Source organism: Bos taurus, chromosome X, assembly GCF_002263795.3.
Source record: "Bos taurus isolate L1 Dominette 01449 registration number 42190680 breed Hereford chromosome X, ARS-UCD2.0, whole genome shotgun sequence".
NCBI classification, from domain to species: domain Eukaryota; kingdom Metazoa; phylum Chordata; class Mammalia; order Artiodactyla; family Bovidae; genus Bos; species Bos taurus.
This window is the reverse complement of record NC_037357.1, coordinates 43749542-43763713: the sequence shown is the minus strand read 5'-3', so window position 1 is coordinate 43763713 and position 14172 is coordinate 43749542. Positions and strand designations below refer to the sequence as shown.

Below are 14172 nucleotides of genomic sequence, written 5' to 3'. Positions count from 1 at the left end.
ACAAAGTCCAAGTGATTTTTATTAAGATTACAGACCTATGTATGTAGTTTAACTTTTTTTTCTCCTATTTTGACCCTGAATATTTTTAGTAATAGTTGTTGTAAAGTTGCTCAGTTGTGTCCAACTCTTTGCAACCCCATGGACTGTAGCCTGCCAGGCTCCTCCATCCATGGGATTTTCCAGACAAGAATACTGGAGTGGGTTGCCATTTCCTTCTCCAGAGGATCTTCCCGACCCAGGGATCGAACCTGGGTCTTCCGCTTTGTAGGCAGACGCTTTTACCATCTGAGCCACCCGGGAAGTCAGTAAAAAATAAATAAAGGCATAAAAACATATTTTTTTCCTATTGAAAGAGAAAAAATGAGAGAAAAAATATATATATACATTGTTTTAACAAAGGCATTTAGTACATAGGTAGGTAGATAGATCTATCATTAGATAAGCAGGTAGTAGGTAGACAGGTAGAGATATAAATATGTATTAATAGTATTTACTATCTAATTATCTCTATCCATCTATCTATCAGTCATCTATCCTAAAATCTAATGAGGTAGGTTGGTTATAATTTTAGTACCTTGTCCTGAGATGAACCTTATGAAGGATGAAAAACACATTTATAATTATATTCCTTAGATGACTAGGGAGACTCTCTTGCCTTTTCAACTCAGTTTCTCATATCTTTATTTCCAAAATTAGAACAGGAAAAAAGTATATCATCTAGAAGGAGCTCAACCTACATGAATAAAAATATGCATAATGTACACACATACTTACTAATACATGTTCTACCTTATCCCAGACTAGCTCTTCTGAAGAGAAAGAAAAAGTCTTTAGAATTAGAAAACAATGTTCCTTTTAAGGTTCAGAGATTTAATTACTGGGTTTAAATGGATTGTCTTTTTTTTTTTTTTTAACAGAATACTGAGTGACTTGTTTCACAATTTGTAAATGTAGTCTTTCTTCTCCACTGTTGTGTCTTTTTTGTCTAGAAGAGTACCTGGAATGTGGGAGACACTCAATAAACACTTGTTTAGTGAATGAATAAATGCTGAACTTATTTAAAAGATAGCAAATGCTGGCATAAGTTTGTTTATTTATTTATTTACAGAACCAATTTACCATCCAAGAACTTAGAATGTTTCATTTCAGATCTCTTTTCAGAGGAAAAAAGAAAAGGATAGCTATTCTTACAATATTTGCCTTAACAAATACCTAAATTGTGATAGTTGAAAGTAATTATGAACACATTCTATTTCTCAACTCCATCTCTCAAAATTAGCTATGCATATATCATTATGCTAAACTTTGGTGCAATGTCACAAAAATTGGCTTTCCAGAAAGTAAGAAAGTCTCTTTAAAATATTTTTTATTTTATTTTATTTTTAAATTTATTTTTATTTTTTATTTTATTTTATTTTTTAACTTTACAATATTGTATTGGTTTTGCCGTATATCAACATGAATCCACCACAGGTATACAGGTTGTAGGTAAACCAATTATAGTTTGAACTATGAATAAGTTATATTTTTTTATTTGGGACCATTTAACTAAAGTAGTTACTACTTAGTTACTAAGTAACTACTTAGTTATTTAATTAATAGTTACTAAGTTACTAATTGCTAGTTACTAAGTAATTACTATTAGTAACTAATAGTTACTAATAGTTATGTAGTCAATAAGTAATTACTTAGTAACTAAGTAATAACTACTACAACAACTAACTAAGTAGTAGGCCTTTTTCTGTCTGTGATACTCCAGTTGAACCCTGGAGAAATAAAAGAAAGTGAGAAGTAGAGTTATGTAATTGTACCTATTATTGTTATTACTCAAATCCATGCATCCTTAAACATAGGCAGACAAGGAATTGTGTTTTTTGTTTGTTTATTTTGTGTTAGGCTTTCAATAAGATCTCCAATTTCCAAAACCAGTTACAAATGTCATAGCCTATACAGGGTCTCTAGGGAGCTCTAGTTTAAAATCAGAGTGCACTCAAAGAAATGAAGCATATTAAAGCTCTCATCCTTTAAAGTTCAAACTTGAAATTTTTTTTTTTTTTAGTGTGTAATTTTTTTAAATTTTTTTTAATTTTTTTTTAACATTTTGATATTTTATTGTAAAACTTATGGGAATTATTATTATTTTTTTTTTTCATGTGTTCCCCATCCTGAACCCTCCTCCCTCCTCCCTCCCCATATCATCCCTCTGGGTCGTCCCAGTGCACCAGCCCCAAGCATCCAGCATCGTGCATTGAACCTGGACTGGCATCTCGTTTCATACATGACATTTCACATGTTTCAATGCCATTCTCCCAAATCTTCCCACCCTCTCCCTCTCCCACAGAGTCCATAAGCCTGTTCTATACATCAGTGTCTCTTTTGCTGTCTCGTATACAGGGTTATCATTACCATCTTTCTAAATTCCATATATATGCGTTAGTATACTGTATTGGTGTTTGTCCTTCTGGCTTACTTCACTCTGTATAATAGGCTCCAGTTTCATCCACCTCATTAGAACTGATTCAAATGTATTCTTTTTAATGGCTGAGTAATACTCCATTGTGTATATGTACCACAGCTTTCTTATCCATTCATCTGCTGATGGACATCTAGGTTGTTTCCATGTTCTGGCTATTATAAGCAGATACATTCTCCTATATGTCAAGCCTATTAGACAGGCCAGGGAAAGTTTTGATGAAAACTTTGTAAAAGTTTCAAAATAGAAAATGCTTCTAGAAAGGTTTTGGGAAGGCTGGAGCAGCATTAATGGATTGTGCATGTGGGTTGGGTAGCAGCAACCAGGAAAAGGGGAAGGGTTTGTATAACAGAATGTGAGGGATAGGAAGATCAGCTTAGTCGCCTTTTACAATTTTGCCTGGCATTTATCCCTGGTTTGTCTTCAAATATTAATTGGTAGCTCTGTGATTGAAAATTAGAATGAAATGGGGGAGGAAGGGAAATTTTCTAAAGAAAATATTTGGTTTTGAAAATTAAAGAGATTTCCCTGTGGCTTGAACAGATTTCACTTCCTCATATTAAAATAGTTTTCAGATATTTTATTTTAAGGGGAACCAAAAAACGCTAAAACTTTAGAAACTTTTCACAGATTAGAAATAATTGTATCCATAACTAGGTCATTTAACTTACTTGGTGTTTATGATTTTATTACTTTATGGGGAAAAAGAAATCAGTTCCTTTTGTCATCTTCTGTAACACAGAATCTAGGGAAGTGTTCATCAAGGAACTATTAATTTTACTTTCTTTTTGTATCTGTTCACTGAACCTATGGCATGACCACATTTCCATCACTGTCCTGGTTTAAAAACGTCATTACCCTCTCTTCAACAAGTAAGAGTTATCTTTATTTACAAGCATATATCTTAAATTTCTAAAGAATATTTTATTCAACTGTTCCTTAGTAATATTTGCATGTAGTTGTTGTTTTAACCACCACTTTCTAAATAGGGTGATGATTATTTTCAAATTTGATGCTCAGTACTTTTCCAGCTCAACTTTTGTATTCTCCCACATCTCCTACCTTACCATCTAAGCATATTTTATAAATGATAGATTTATTTTATATTGTATTATACTTATAGCTATTCATATGGGTCCTCAACACTCAGTTCCCAGTCATGTCCGACTCTTTGTGACCCCATAAACTGTAGCCCACAAGGCTCCTCTGTCCATGGGATTCTCCAGGCAAGAATGCTGGAGTGGGTTGCTATTTCCTTCTCCAGGGGTTCTTCTGACCCAGAGATTGATCCCAGGTCTCCTGCATTGTAGGCAGATTCTTGCTGTCAGAGCCAGAAGGGAAGGGGCTACAATCACTTTGTACAGGCTAATGTTAGGATCATTCTTACATGTCAGAGCCCAGGTGTGGAGGTCTGCCCCCCCAAAACTATGATATATTTATCTAAAGACGTCTTTCTTGAATTGAAATTATTTTAAGTGACTCAGTTCGGTTTAGTCACTCTGTCATGTGTGACTTTTTGTGACCACATGTACTGCAGCATGCCAGGCTTCCTTGTCCATCACCAACTCCCAGAACCTACTCAAACTCGTGTTAATTGAGTCAGTGATGCCACCCAACCATCTCATCCTCTGTCATCCCTTTCTCCTCCTGCCTTCAATCTTTCATAGCATCAGGGTATTTTCCAGTGAGTTGGTTCTTCACATGAGGTGGCCAAAGTATTGGCATTTCAACTTCAGCATCAGTCCTTCCAATGAATATTCAGGACTGATTTCCTTTAGGATTGACTGGTTTGATCTGCATGCAATCCAAGGGACTCTCAAGCGTCTTCTCCAACATCACAATTCAAAAGCATCAATTCTTCTGTGCTCAGCTTTCTTTATAGTCCAACTCTCACATCCATACATGACTACTGAAAAACCAAAGCTTTGACTAGACTGACCTTTGTTAACAAAGTAATGTCTCTGCATTTTAATATGCTGTCTAGGTTGGTCATAGCTTCTCTTCCAAGGAGCAAGTGTCTTTTTATTTCATAGCTGCAATCACCATCTGCAGTGATTTTGGAGCCCCCAAAAATAAAGTCTGTCACTGTTTCCCCATCTATTTGCCATGAAATGATGGGACCAGATGCCATGATTGTAGTTTTATGAATGTTGAATTTTAAGCCAACATTTTCACTCTCTTCTTTCACCTTCATCAAGAGGCTCTTTAGTTCTTCTTTGCTTTCTGGCATAAGGGGTATCATCTGCATATATGAAGTTATTGATATTTCTCCTGGAATTTTGATTTCAGCTTGTGCTTCATCCAGCCTGGCATTTCACATGATGTACTCTGATATAAGTTAAATAAGCAGGGTGACAACATAGAGCCTTGACATACTCTTTTCCTGATTTGGAACCAGTTTGTTGTTCTATGTCCAGTTCTAACTGTTGCTTCTTGGCCTGAGTAAAAATTTCTTAGGGGGCAGGTAAGGTGGTCTGGTATTCCCATCTCTTGAGGAATTTTCCAGTTCGTTGTGATCCACACAGTCAAAGACTTTGGTGTAGTCACTTTGGCGTAAGTGACTACATAATATAATAAATTTTAATCCCGTTAAGAATTATATGACTCTTTTATTCTTTGTTTCCTAGCATAACACATTCAACATTTTAGTTTGATACTTACAGGATGAAAACATGAATAGCATGCATCAATTCACACCAATATACTGAAATCAGTTGTAATCCTATAATTTGTAATGAACAATCTCAAAATAAAATTAAGAAAACAATTTCATTTAAATATAGCATTAAAGCAAATGAAATAATTAGGAATAAATTAAAATAGCATCAAAGCATATTAAATAATTAATAATAAATTTAATGAATGAATGTAAAATTTATAGTCTGAAAACTGCAAAACATTGTTGAGAGAAATTAAAGATCTAAGTAAATAAAACAACACTCCATGTTCATGGATTAGAACATTTCATAATACTAAGATGGTAACATTTCTCAAAATAAATTACAGATTTAACTTAATCCCTATCAGAATCTCAGCTGACTGCAGACATTGGCAACCTGATTGTAAAATTCATACAGAATTTTAATGTATCAAAAATAACCAAAGCAATCTTGACAAAGAAAAATGAAGTAGGAGGATTCAAAGTTCTTGATTTCAAAACTAACTACAAAGAAATTGTAAACATGGCTATGACACTAGCACAAGGATAGACATATAGATTAATGAAATAAAAGCATGTTCAAAAGTAAAACCACACATTTATGGTCAACTGATCTTCTGTAAGTGTGCCAAGACCATTCAATGGGGGAAAGAATAATCTTTTCAACAAATGGTGCTGAGGTAACAATAAAGTGAAGTCACTCAGTCGTGTCCGACTCTTTGCGACCCCATGGACTGTAGCCTACCAGGCTTCTCTGTCCATGAGATTTTCCAGGCAAGAGTACTGGAGTGGGTTGCCATTTCCTTCTCCAGGGGATCTTCCTGACCCAGGGGTTGAACTTGTGTCTTCCACATTGTTGGCAGATGCTTTACCCTCTGAGCTACCAGGGGAATATCCATGTGCAAAAGAATGAAGTTGGACCCCTACTTCATGCTACATATAAAAATTAATTTGAAATGGATCAAAGATCTAAATGTAAAAGCTAAAATCATAAAACTCTTAGAAAAATATTTTTTATGACCCTAAATTTGGCAAAAGATTCTTAGCTATGACACCAAAAGTATGGGCTACAACAATACAAAACTAAATACATTAAATTACATCAAAATAAAAACTTCTGGGCTTCAAAGGATATCATCAAGAAAGTGAACAGACAACCCAGAGAATGGCATAAGATTTCTGCAAATTATATATTTGATAAAGGATTGGTATCTAGAATATATAAGGAACACAAACTCATTAATAAAAATAAAACACAATTTTAAAATGAGGAAAGGATATGAATATACATTTCTCCAAGGAAGATATATTAATGGCCAATAAACACATGAAAAATTCTTAATGTCATTAGTTATTGGGGGAATGCAAACCAAAATCACACTGAGGTATCACTTTACACTTTACACTAGATTAGCTAGTATTAAAAAAGTCAGATTATAGCAAATGTCGTCAAAGATGTAGAGAAATTAGAACTCTCATATGCTGCTGTTGGGAACGTAACATGGGGTAGCCCTTTTAGAGAAGTCTGATAGGTCTTCAAATGATTAAACATAGAGTTATCATATTACTAAGCAATTCTACTCCTAGGTATAAACCACAAAGAAATGAAAACATACATCCATAAAACTTGTAGATGATTGTTTTTAGCAGCATTATTCATCATAGCCAAAAGGTAGAGGCAATTAAAATGTTCATCAACTGATGAATGGATAAAATGCAGTATATCCATATCAGATAAGATCAGTCGCTCAGTCGTGTCCGACTCTTTGCAACCCCATGAACTGCAGCACACCAGGCCTCCCTGTCCATCACCAACTCCCGGAGTTCACTGAGACTCACGTACATCGAGTCAGTGATGTCATACAGCCATCTCATCCTCTGTCGTCCCCTTCTCCTCCTGCCCCTAATCCCTCCCAGCATCAGAGTCTTTTCCAATGAGTCAACTCTTCGCATGAGGTGGCCAAAGTACTGGAGTTTCAGCTTTAGCATCATTCCTTCCAAAGAAATCCCAGGGCTGATCTCCTTCAAAATGGACTGGTTGGATCTCCTTGCAGTCCAAGGGACTATCAAGAGTCTTCTCCAACACCACAGTTCAAAAGCATCAATTCTTCGGTGCTCAGCCTTCTTCACAGTCCAACTCTCACATCCATACAAGACCACAGGAAAAATCATAGCCTTGACTAGATGAATCTTTTTTGGCAAAGTAATGTCTGTACTTTTGAATATGCTATCTAGGTTGGTCATAACTTTCCTTCCAAGGAATAAGCATCTTTTAATTTCATGGTTGCAGTCACCATCTGTAGTGATTTTGGAGCCCAGGAAAATAAAGTCTGACACTGTTTCCATTGTGTCCCCATCTATTTCCCATGAAGTGATGGGACCGGATGCCATGATGTCCGTTTTCTGAATGTTGAGCTTTAAGCCAACTTTTTAACTCTCCACTTTCACTTTCATCAATAGGCTTTTTAGTTCCTCTTCACTTTCTGCCAGAAGGGTGTTGTCATCTGCATATCTGAAGTTACTGATATTTCTCCCAGCAATCTTGACTCCAGCTTGTGCTTCCTCCAGTCCAGCGTTTCTCATGATGTACTCTGCATATAAGTTTAAAAAAAAACAGGGTGACAATATACAGCCTTGATGAACTCCTTTTCCTATTTGGAACCAGTCTGTTGTTCCATGTCCAGTTCTAACTGTTGCTTCCTGACCTGCATAAAAATTTCTCAAGAGGCATATCAGGTGGTCTGGTATTCCCATCTCTTTCAGAATTTTCCACAGTTTATTGTGATCCACACAGTCAAAGGCTTTGGCATAGTCAATAAAGCAGAAATAGATTTTTTTTCTGGAACTCTCTTCCTTTTTCCATGTTCCAGTGGATGTTGGCAATTTGATCTCTGGTTCCTCTGTCTTTTCTAAAACCAGCTTGAACATCAGGCAGTTCATGGTTCACATATTGCTGAAGCCTGGCTTGGAGAATTTTGAACATTAATTTACTAGCATGTGAGATGAGTGCAATTTTGCAGTAGTTTGAGCATTCTTTGGCATTGCCTTTCTTTGGGATTGGAATGAAAACTGACCTTTTCCAGTCCTGTGGCCACTGCTGAGTTTTCCAATTTTGCTGGCATATTGAGTGCAGCACTTTCACAGCATCATCTTTCAGGATTTGGAATAACTCAACTGGAATTTCATCACCTCCACTAGCTTTGTTCATAGTGATGCTTCCTAAGGCCCACTTGACTTCACATTCCAGGATGTCTGGCTTTAAGTCAGTGATCACAACCTCATGATTATCTGGGTCGTGAAGATCTTTTTTGTATAGTTCTTCTGTGTATTCTTGCCATCTCTTCTTAATATCTTCTGCTTCTCTTAGGTCCATACCATTTCTGTCCTTTATCGAGCCCATCTTTCCATGAAATGTTCCTTTGGTATCTCTGATTTTCTTGAAGAGATCCCTAGTCTTTCCCATTCTGTTGTTTTCCTCTATTTCTTTGCATTGATCACTGAAGAAGGCTTTCTTATCTCTTCTTGCTATTCTTTGGAACTCTGCATTCAGATGCTTATATCTTTCCTTTTCTCCTTTGCTTTTCACTTCTCTTCTTTTCACAGCTATTTGTAAGGCCTCCCCAGACAGCCATTTTGCTTTTTTGCATTTCTTTTCCATCGGGATGGTCTTGATCCCTGTCTCCTATACAATGTCACGAACCTCATTCCATAGTTCATCAGGCATTCTATCTATCAGATCTAGGCCCTTAAATCTATTTCTCACTTCCACTGTATAATCATAAGGGATTTGTTTTAGGTAATACCTGAATGGTCTAGTGGTTTTCCCTACTTTCTTCAATTTAAGTCTTAATTTGGCAATAAGGAGTACATGGTCTGAGAAACAGTCAGCTCCTGGTCTTGTTTTTGCTGACTGTATAGAGCTTCTCCATCTTTGGCTGCAAAAAATATAATCAATCTGATTTTGGTGTTGACCATCTGGTGATGTCCATGTATAGAGTCTTCTCTTGTGTTGTTGGAAGAGGGTATTTGTTATGACCAGTGCATTTTCCTGGCAAAACTCTATTAGTCTTTGCCCTGCTTCATTCCATATTCCAAGGCTCAATTTGCCTGTTACTCCAGGTGTTTCTTGACTTCCTACTTTTGCATTCCAGTCCCCTATATTGAAAAGGACATATTTTTTGGGTATTAGTTCTAAAAGGCCTTGTAGGTCTTCATAGAACCGTTTAACTTCAGCTTCTTCAGCATTACTGGTTGGGGCATAGACTTGGATTACTGTGATATTGAATGGTTTGCCTTGGAAATGAACAGAGATCATTCTGTCATTTTTTAGATTGCATCCAAGTACTGCATTTCGGACTCTTTTGTTGACCATGATGGCCACTCCATTTCTTCTGAGGGATTCATGCACTCAGTAGTAGATATAATGGTCATCTGAGTTAAATTCACCCATTCCAGTCCATTTCAGTTCCCTGATTCCTAGAATGTCGACATTCACTCTTGCCATCTCTTGTTTGACCACTTCCAATTTGCCTTGATTCATGGACCTGACATTCCAGGTTCCTATGAAATATTGCTATTTACAGCATTTGACCTTGCTTCTATCACCAGTCCCATCCACAGCTGGGTATTGTTTTTGCTTGGCTCCATTCCTTCATTCTTTCTGGAGTTATTTCTCCACTGATCTCCCGTAGCATATTGGGCACCTACTGACCTGGGGAGTTTCTCTTTCAGTATCGTATCATTTTGCCTTTTCATACTGTTCATGGGGCTCTCAAGGCAATACTACTGAAGCGGTTTTTCCATTCCCTTCTCCAGTGGACCACATTCTGTCAGATCTCTCCACCATGACCTGCCCGTCTTGGGTTGTCCCACGGGCATGGCTTAGTTTCATTGAGTTAGACAAGGCTGTGGTCCTAGCGTGATTAGACTGACTAGTTTTCTGTGAGTATGGTTTTCAGTGTGTTTGCCCTATGATGCCCTCTTGCGACACCTTACTTGTGTTTCTTTTACCTTGGGTGTGGAGTATCTCTTCACAGCTGCTCCAGCAAAGCGCAGCCATTGCTCCTTACCTTGGACAACTAAAAAGGAATGAAATACTAGTTTATGGTGTTATGTGGGTGGACCTTGAAAGCATTATGCTGAGTAAAAGAAGCTAGTCACAAGAGACCACATTATTATGTTATATTAATATTATTTTTGTAGAAACCTAGAAGAGAAAAATTTATAGAGACAGGAAAAAAAAGTTAGTTGTTACAGGAAAAAAAAAATTCCTGGTTGTTTAGTTAGGTATGGGGGCTTTTGTGATGACTCAGATGGTAAAGTATCTGCCTGCAATGCAGGAGACCCAGCTTTGCACTCTATGTCACGAAGATCCCTAAAGAAGGGAATAGATACCCACTCCAGTATTTTTGCCTGGAAAATTCCATGGACAGAAGAGACTGACAGGCTACAGTCCATGGGGTCACAAAGATTCAGACATGAGCAACTAACACTTTCTTTCTTCTTAAATTAGGTATGGGAGAGGAATGGGGAGTAGCCACTGATAATGGTTCAGGGCTTCTTTTTAAATTGATGAAAATATTTTAAAACCAAATGTGGTGAGGAACTTCCCTGGTGGCCTAGAGGCTAGGATTCTGGGCTTTCACTGCCATGGCTTGGGTTCAATCCCTGATCAGGGAAGATCCTGCCAGCCATGCAATGTGGCCAAAAAAATAAAATAAAATAAAGTGTGATAATAGTTATACATAGGCAAGTCTAGGCTACAATCCATTGGAGTATATACTTATGGTGTATGAATTATATCTTAAATTTCAAATCCTGAAAGATGAAGCTGTGAAAGTCCTGCACTCAATATGTCAGCAAAATTGGAAAACTCAGCAGTGGCCACAGGACTGGAAAAGGTCAGTTTTCATTCCCATCCCAAAGAAAGGCAATGCCAAAGAATGCTCAAACTACCACACAATTGCACTCATCTCACATGCTAGTAAATTAATGTTCAAAATTCTGCAAGCCATGCTTCAGCAGTACATAAACCGTGAACTTCTAGATGTTCAAGCTGGTTTTAGAAAAGACAGAGGAACCAGAGATCAAATTGCCAACATCTGCTGGATCATCGAAAAAAGCAAGAGAGTTCCAGATTGACTATGCCAAAGCCTTTGACAGTGTGGATCAAAATAAACTGTGGAAAATTCTGAAAGAGATGGGAATACCAGACCACCTGACCTGCCTCTTGAGAAATCTGTATGCAGGTCAGGAAGCAACAGTTAGAACTGGACATGGAGCAACAGACTGGTCCCAAATAGGAAAAGGAGTAGATCAAGGCTGTATATTGTCACCCTGCTTATGTAACATATATGCAGAATACATCATGAGAAACGCTGGGCTGGAAGAAGCACAGGCTGGAATCAAGATTGCTGGGATAAATATGAATAACCTCAGATATGCAGATGACACCACGCTTATGGCAGAAAGTGAAGAGGAACTAAAAAGCCTCTTGATGAAAGTGAAAGAGGAGAGTGAAAAAGTTGGCTTAAAGCTCAACATTCAGAAAACGAAGATCATGGCATCTGGTCCCATTACTTCATGGGAAATAGATAGGGAAACAGTGAAAACAGTGTCAGACTTTGTTTTTGGGGGCTCCAAAATCACTGCAGATGGTGATTGCAGCCATGAAATTAAAAGAGACTTACTCCTTGGAAGGAAAGTTATGACCAACCTAGATAGAATATTCAAAAGCAGAGACATTACTTTGCCAACAAAGGTCCGTCTAGTCAAGGCTATGGTTTTTTAAGTAGTCATGTATGGATGTGAGAGTTGGACTGTGAAGAAAGCTTAGCATTGAAGAATTGATGCTTTTGCACTGTGGTGTTGGAGAAGACTCTTGAGAGTCCCTTGGACTGCAAGGAGATCCAACCAGTCCACTCTGAAGAAGATCAGTCCTGGGTGTTCTTTGGAAGGAATGATGCTAAAGCTGAAACTCCAGTACTTTGGCCACCTCATGTGAAGAGTTGACTCTTTGGAAAAGACTCTGATGCTGGGAGGGATTGGCGGCAGGAAGAAAAGGGAAAGACAGAGGATGAGATGGCTGTATGGCATCACTGACTTGATGGCCATGAGTTTGAGTGAACTCTGGGAGTTGGTGATGGACAGGGAGGCCTGGTGTGCTGCAATTCATGGGGTCGCAAATAGTCGGACACGACTGAATGACTGAACTGAACTGAAAGTTGTTAAAAATATGGTAATTTGTCTTAACCTAAATTTCTTATCATATCATCTGCTACTAAAATAGATTGTTACTGAGTACCATTAATAAAATTATAATTATCAGAAAATGCTGTTTGAAAAGGAAGTCATATTGCCAATCCAGTTCTGCATGTTTGGGCTTAAAAGAACTTACTAATATTCTCAAACTTAAAATAATTCATGGTCTTTCCTTTTGTTCTCTTTGGAGAAGGATTTCCATTGGAATTTGAAGAAACTTATACATTTTTTTTTTCAGTTTTCTGGTACAGCAGGTGTTCTTAACCAGAGTCCATAAGCCACAGAGTGTCTGTGAACATCCCTGAACTTGTAGAAAAACTGTCTACATGCATTTTGCAGGGGAGATAGTTCTTATTTGTTAGCTCCCACAAGTGGTCTATGATCTCTCCTTGCCCCCTCTAAAAGGCTAAAAAGCATAAAATAAGGGAATAAGAAAGTATGGATTCCTTCTAGGTGTTTCTATTTTAGAGCTAAAGCATACCAGACTCTTAGTTTAAAGAATGGGAAATAAAATTTAATGTGATTATTATATAGAGATGAGAAAACAGTAGTGGTATGTACATTTTTTTTGTATAAATTTGTTTGAATTTCATCTTATATAGTGTTTGTGTAGAGCACATAGAGATATGTGTGTATTTAGTGCATAACACATTTTAAACCCTTTTTTATGTTTTAATATTTTGTTTCAGTTCAGTGTGATTATGTTATGAATATCAAAATTCTCTGTTGAAAGAAGTCATTATATTCTAATGGAAAACTTCTATATTTTAAAAACATTTCCTAGCTTCTAAGTAGAATGCTTGAACGTTTTTAGAGTATGAGGGTAAGAAGTTCCTTTGTGATTTACAATGGTATTAAGCATGCAAAGAGTCAGACACAATTTAGCTACTGAACAACAATAACAAAAGCATTCAGAGTCTGGTCTTCCAGGCTGCAATCACTTTTCACACTTCAGACATAACTGTGGCAGGACTGTCATGGACAGTTCTAAACACAGTTAACCTTTGGAGAGAGTTGCTAATGCAGTGATCCACAAACTTCATTGTGCATAGACCTATTTGCAATAACGGGGATGAGAGGTGCTTGTGAGAGGTGGCTGAAGGAGGTTAAAAATGACAAATTTCTGCCCTTACCACAATTATTCATTAGCTTTGTCGTGGGTCCTAGGAATCTGAATCTTTACACTTCCTCGGGTGATGTTGACTGTGTTTGACGCACACTGTTGACTAATGTTGACTGATGTTGACTGTGTTTGACGCACACTGTTCTAACCTCTATCACTACTTTATTCAAACAGCATAGTTCTGTGAAATGAAAAGAAAAATAATTAGAATTATAGCCAGTCCCTCAAATCAATTCATCTTTCTACTCCCTCCCTTTTACCTCAAAGCTCAGCTTCCTAAACTGTGATTTTTTAGGACAGTGTTTTTTTTTTTTTTTTTAAAGAATGTTGTTTTAACCCTATGAAAAATAGTTTGGATGAGATGTGAATATGTTATCCATGTGAATCTTCCAATGTAGCATGACTCTTTATAATACTTACATGATATAGTAAAACCTTCAATTCAGTTCACTGCCTCATCCATCTTTATAATAGAAGTCAGCTTATATCCTATTCTGCTAACATGAAGCTTGCTTACAGATTAATTACCAGTATGCAATGCCAATTCCTGTACCACAACAATTAATAGTCTTGTGATCTAACATAAATATGAAGAGTTAGGAATCTCTCTTCAGCAACACTAAAATGAAAACTAAGGTAAGAAATTTTCTAGTCATA

At 37.0% G+C, this 14172-nt stretch overlaps 1 non-coding gene across 1 annotated transcript; it reads right to left on the bottom strand.

Moving 5' to 3' along the window:
• Positions 1-227: 227 nt before the first annotated feature.
• TRNAC-ACA (transfer RNA cysteine (anticodon ACA)) lies at positions 228-300 on the bottom strand. The gene has a single exon. It is a non-coding gene; the product is annotated as a tRNA-Cys (tRNA).
• Between the last annotated feature and the right edge of the window lie 13872 nt (positions 301-14172).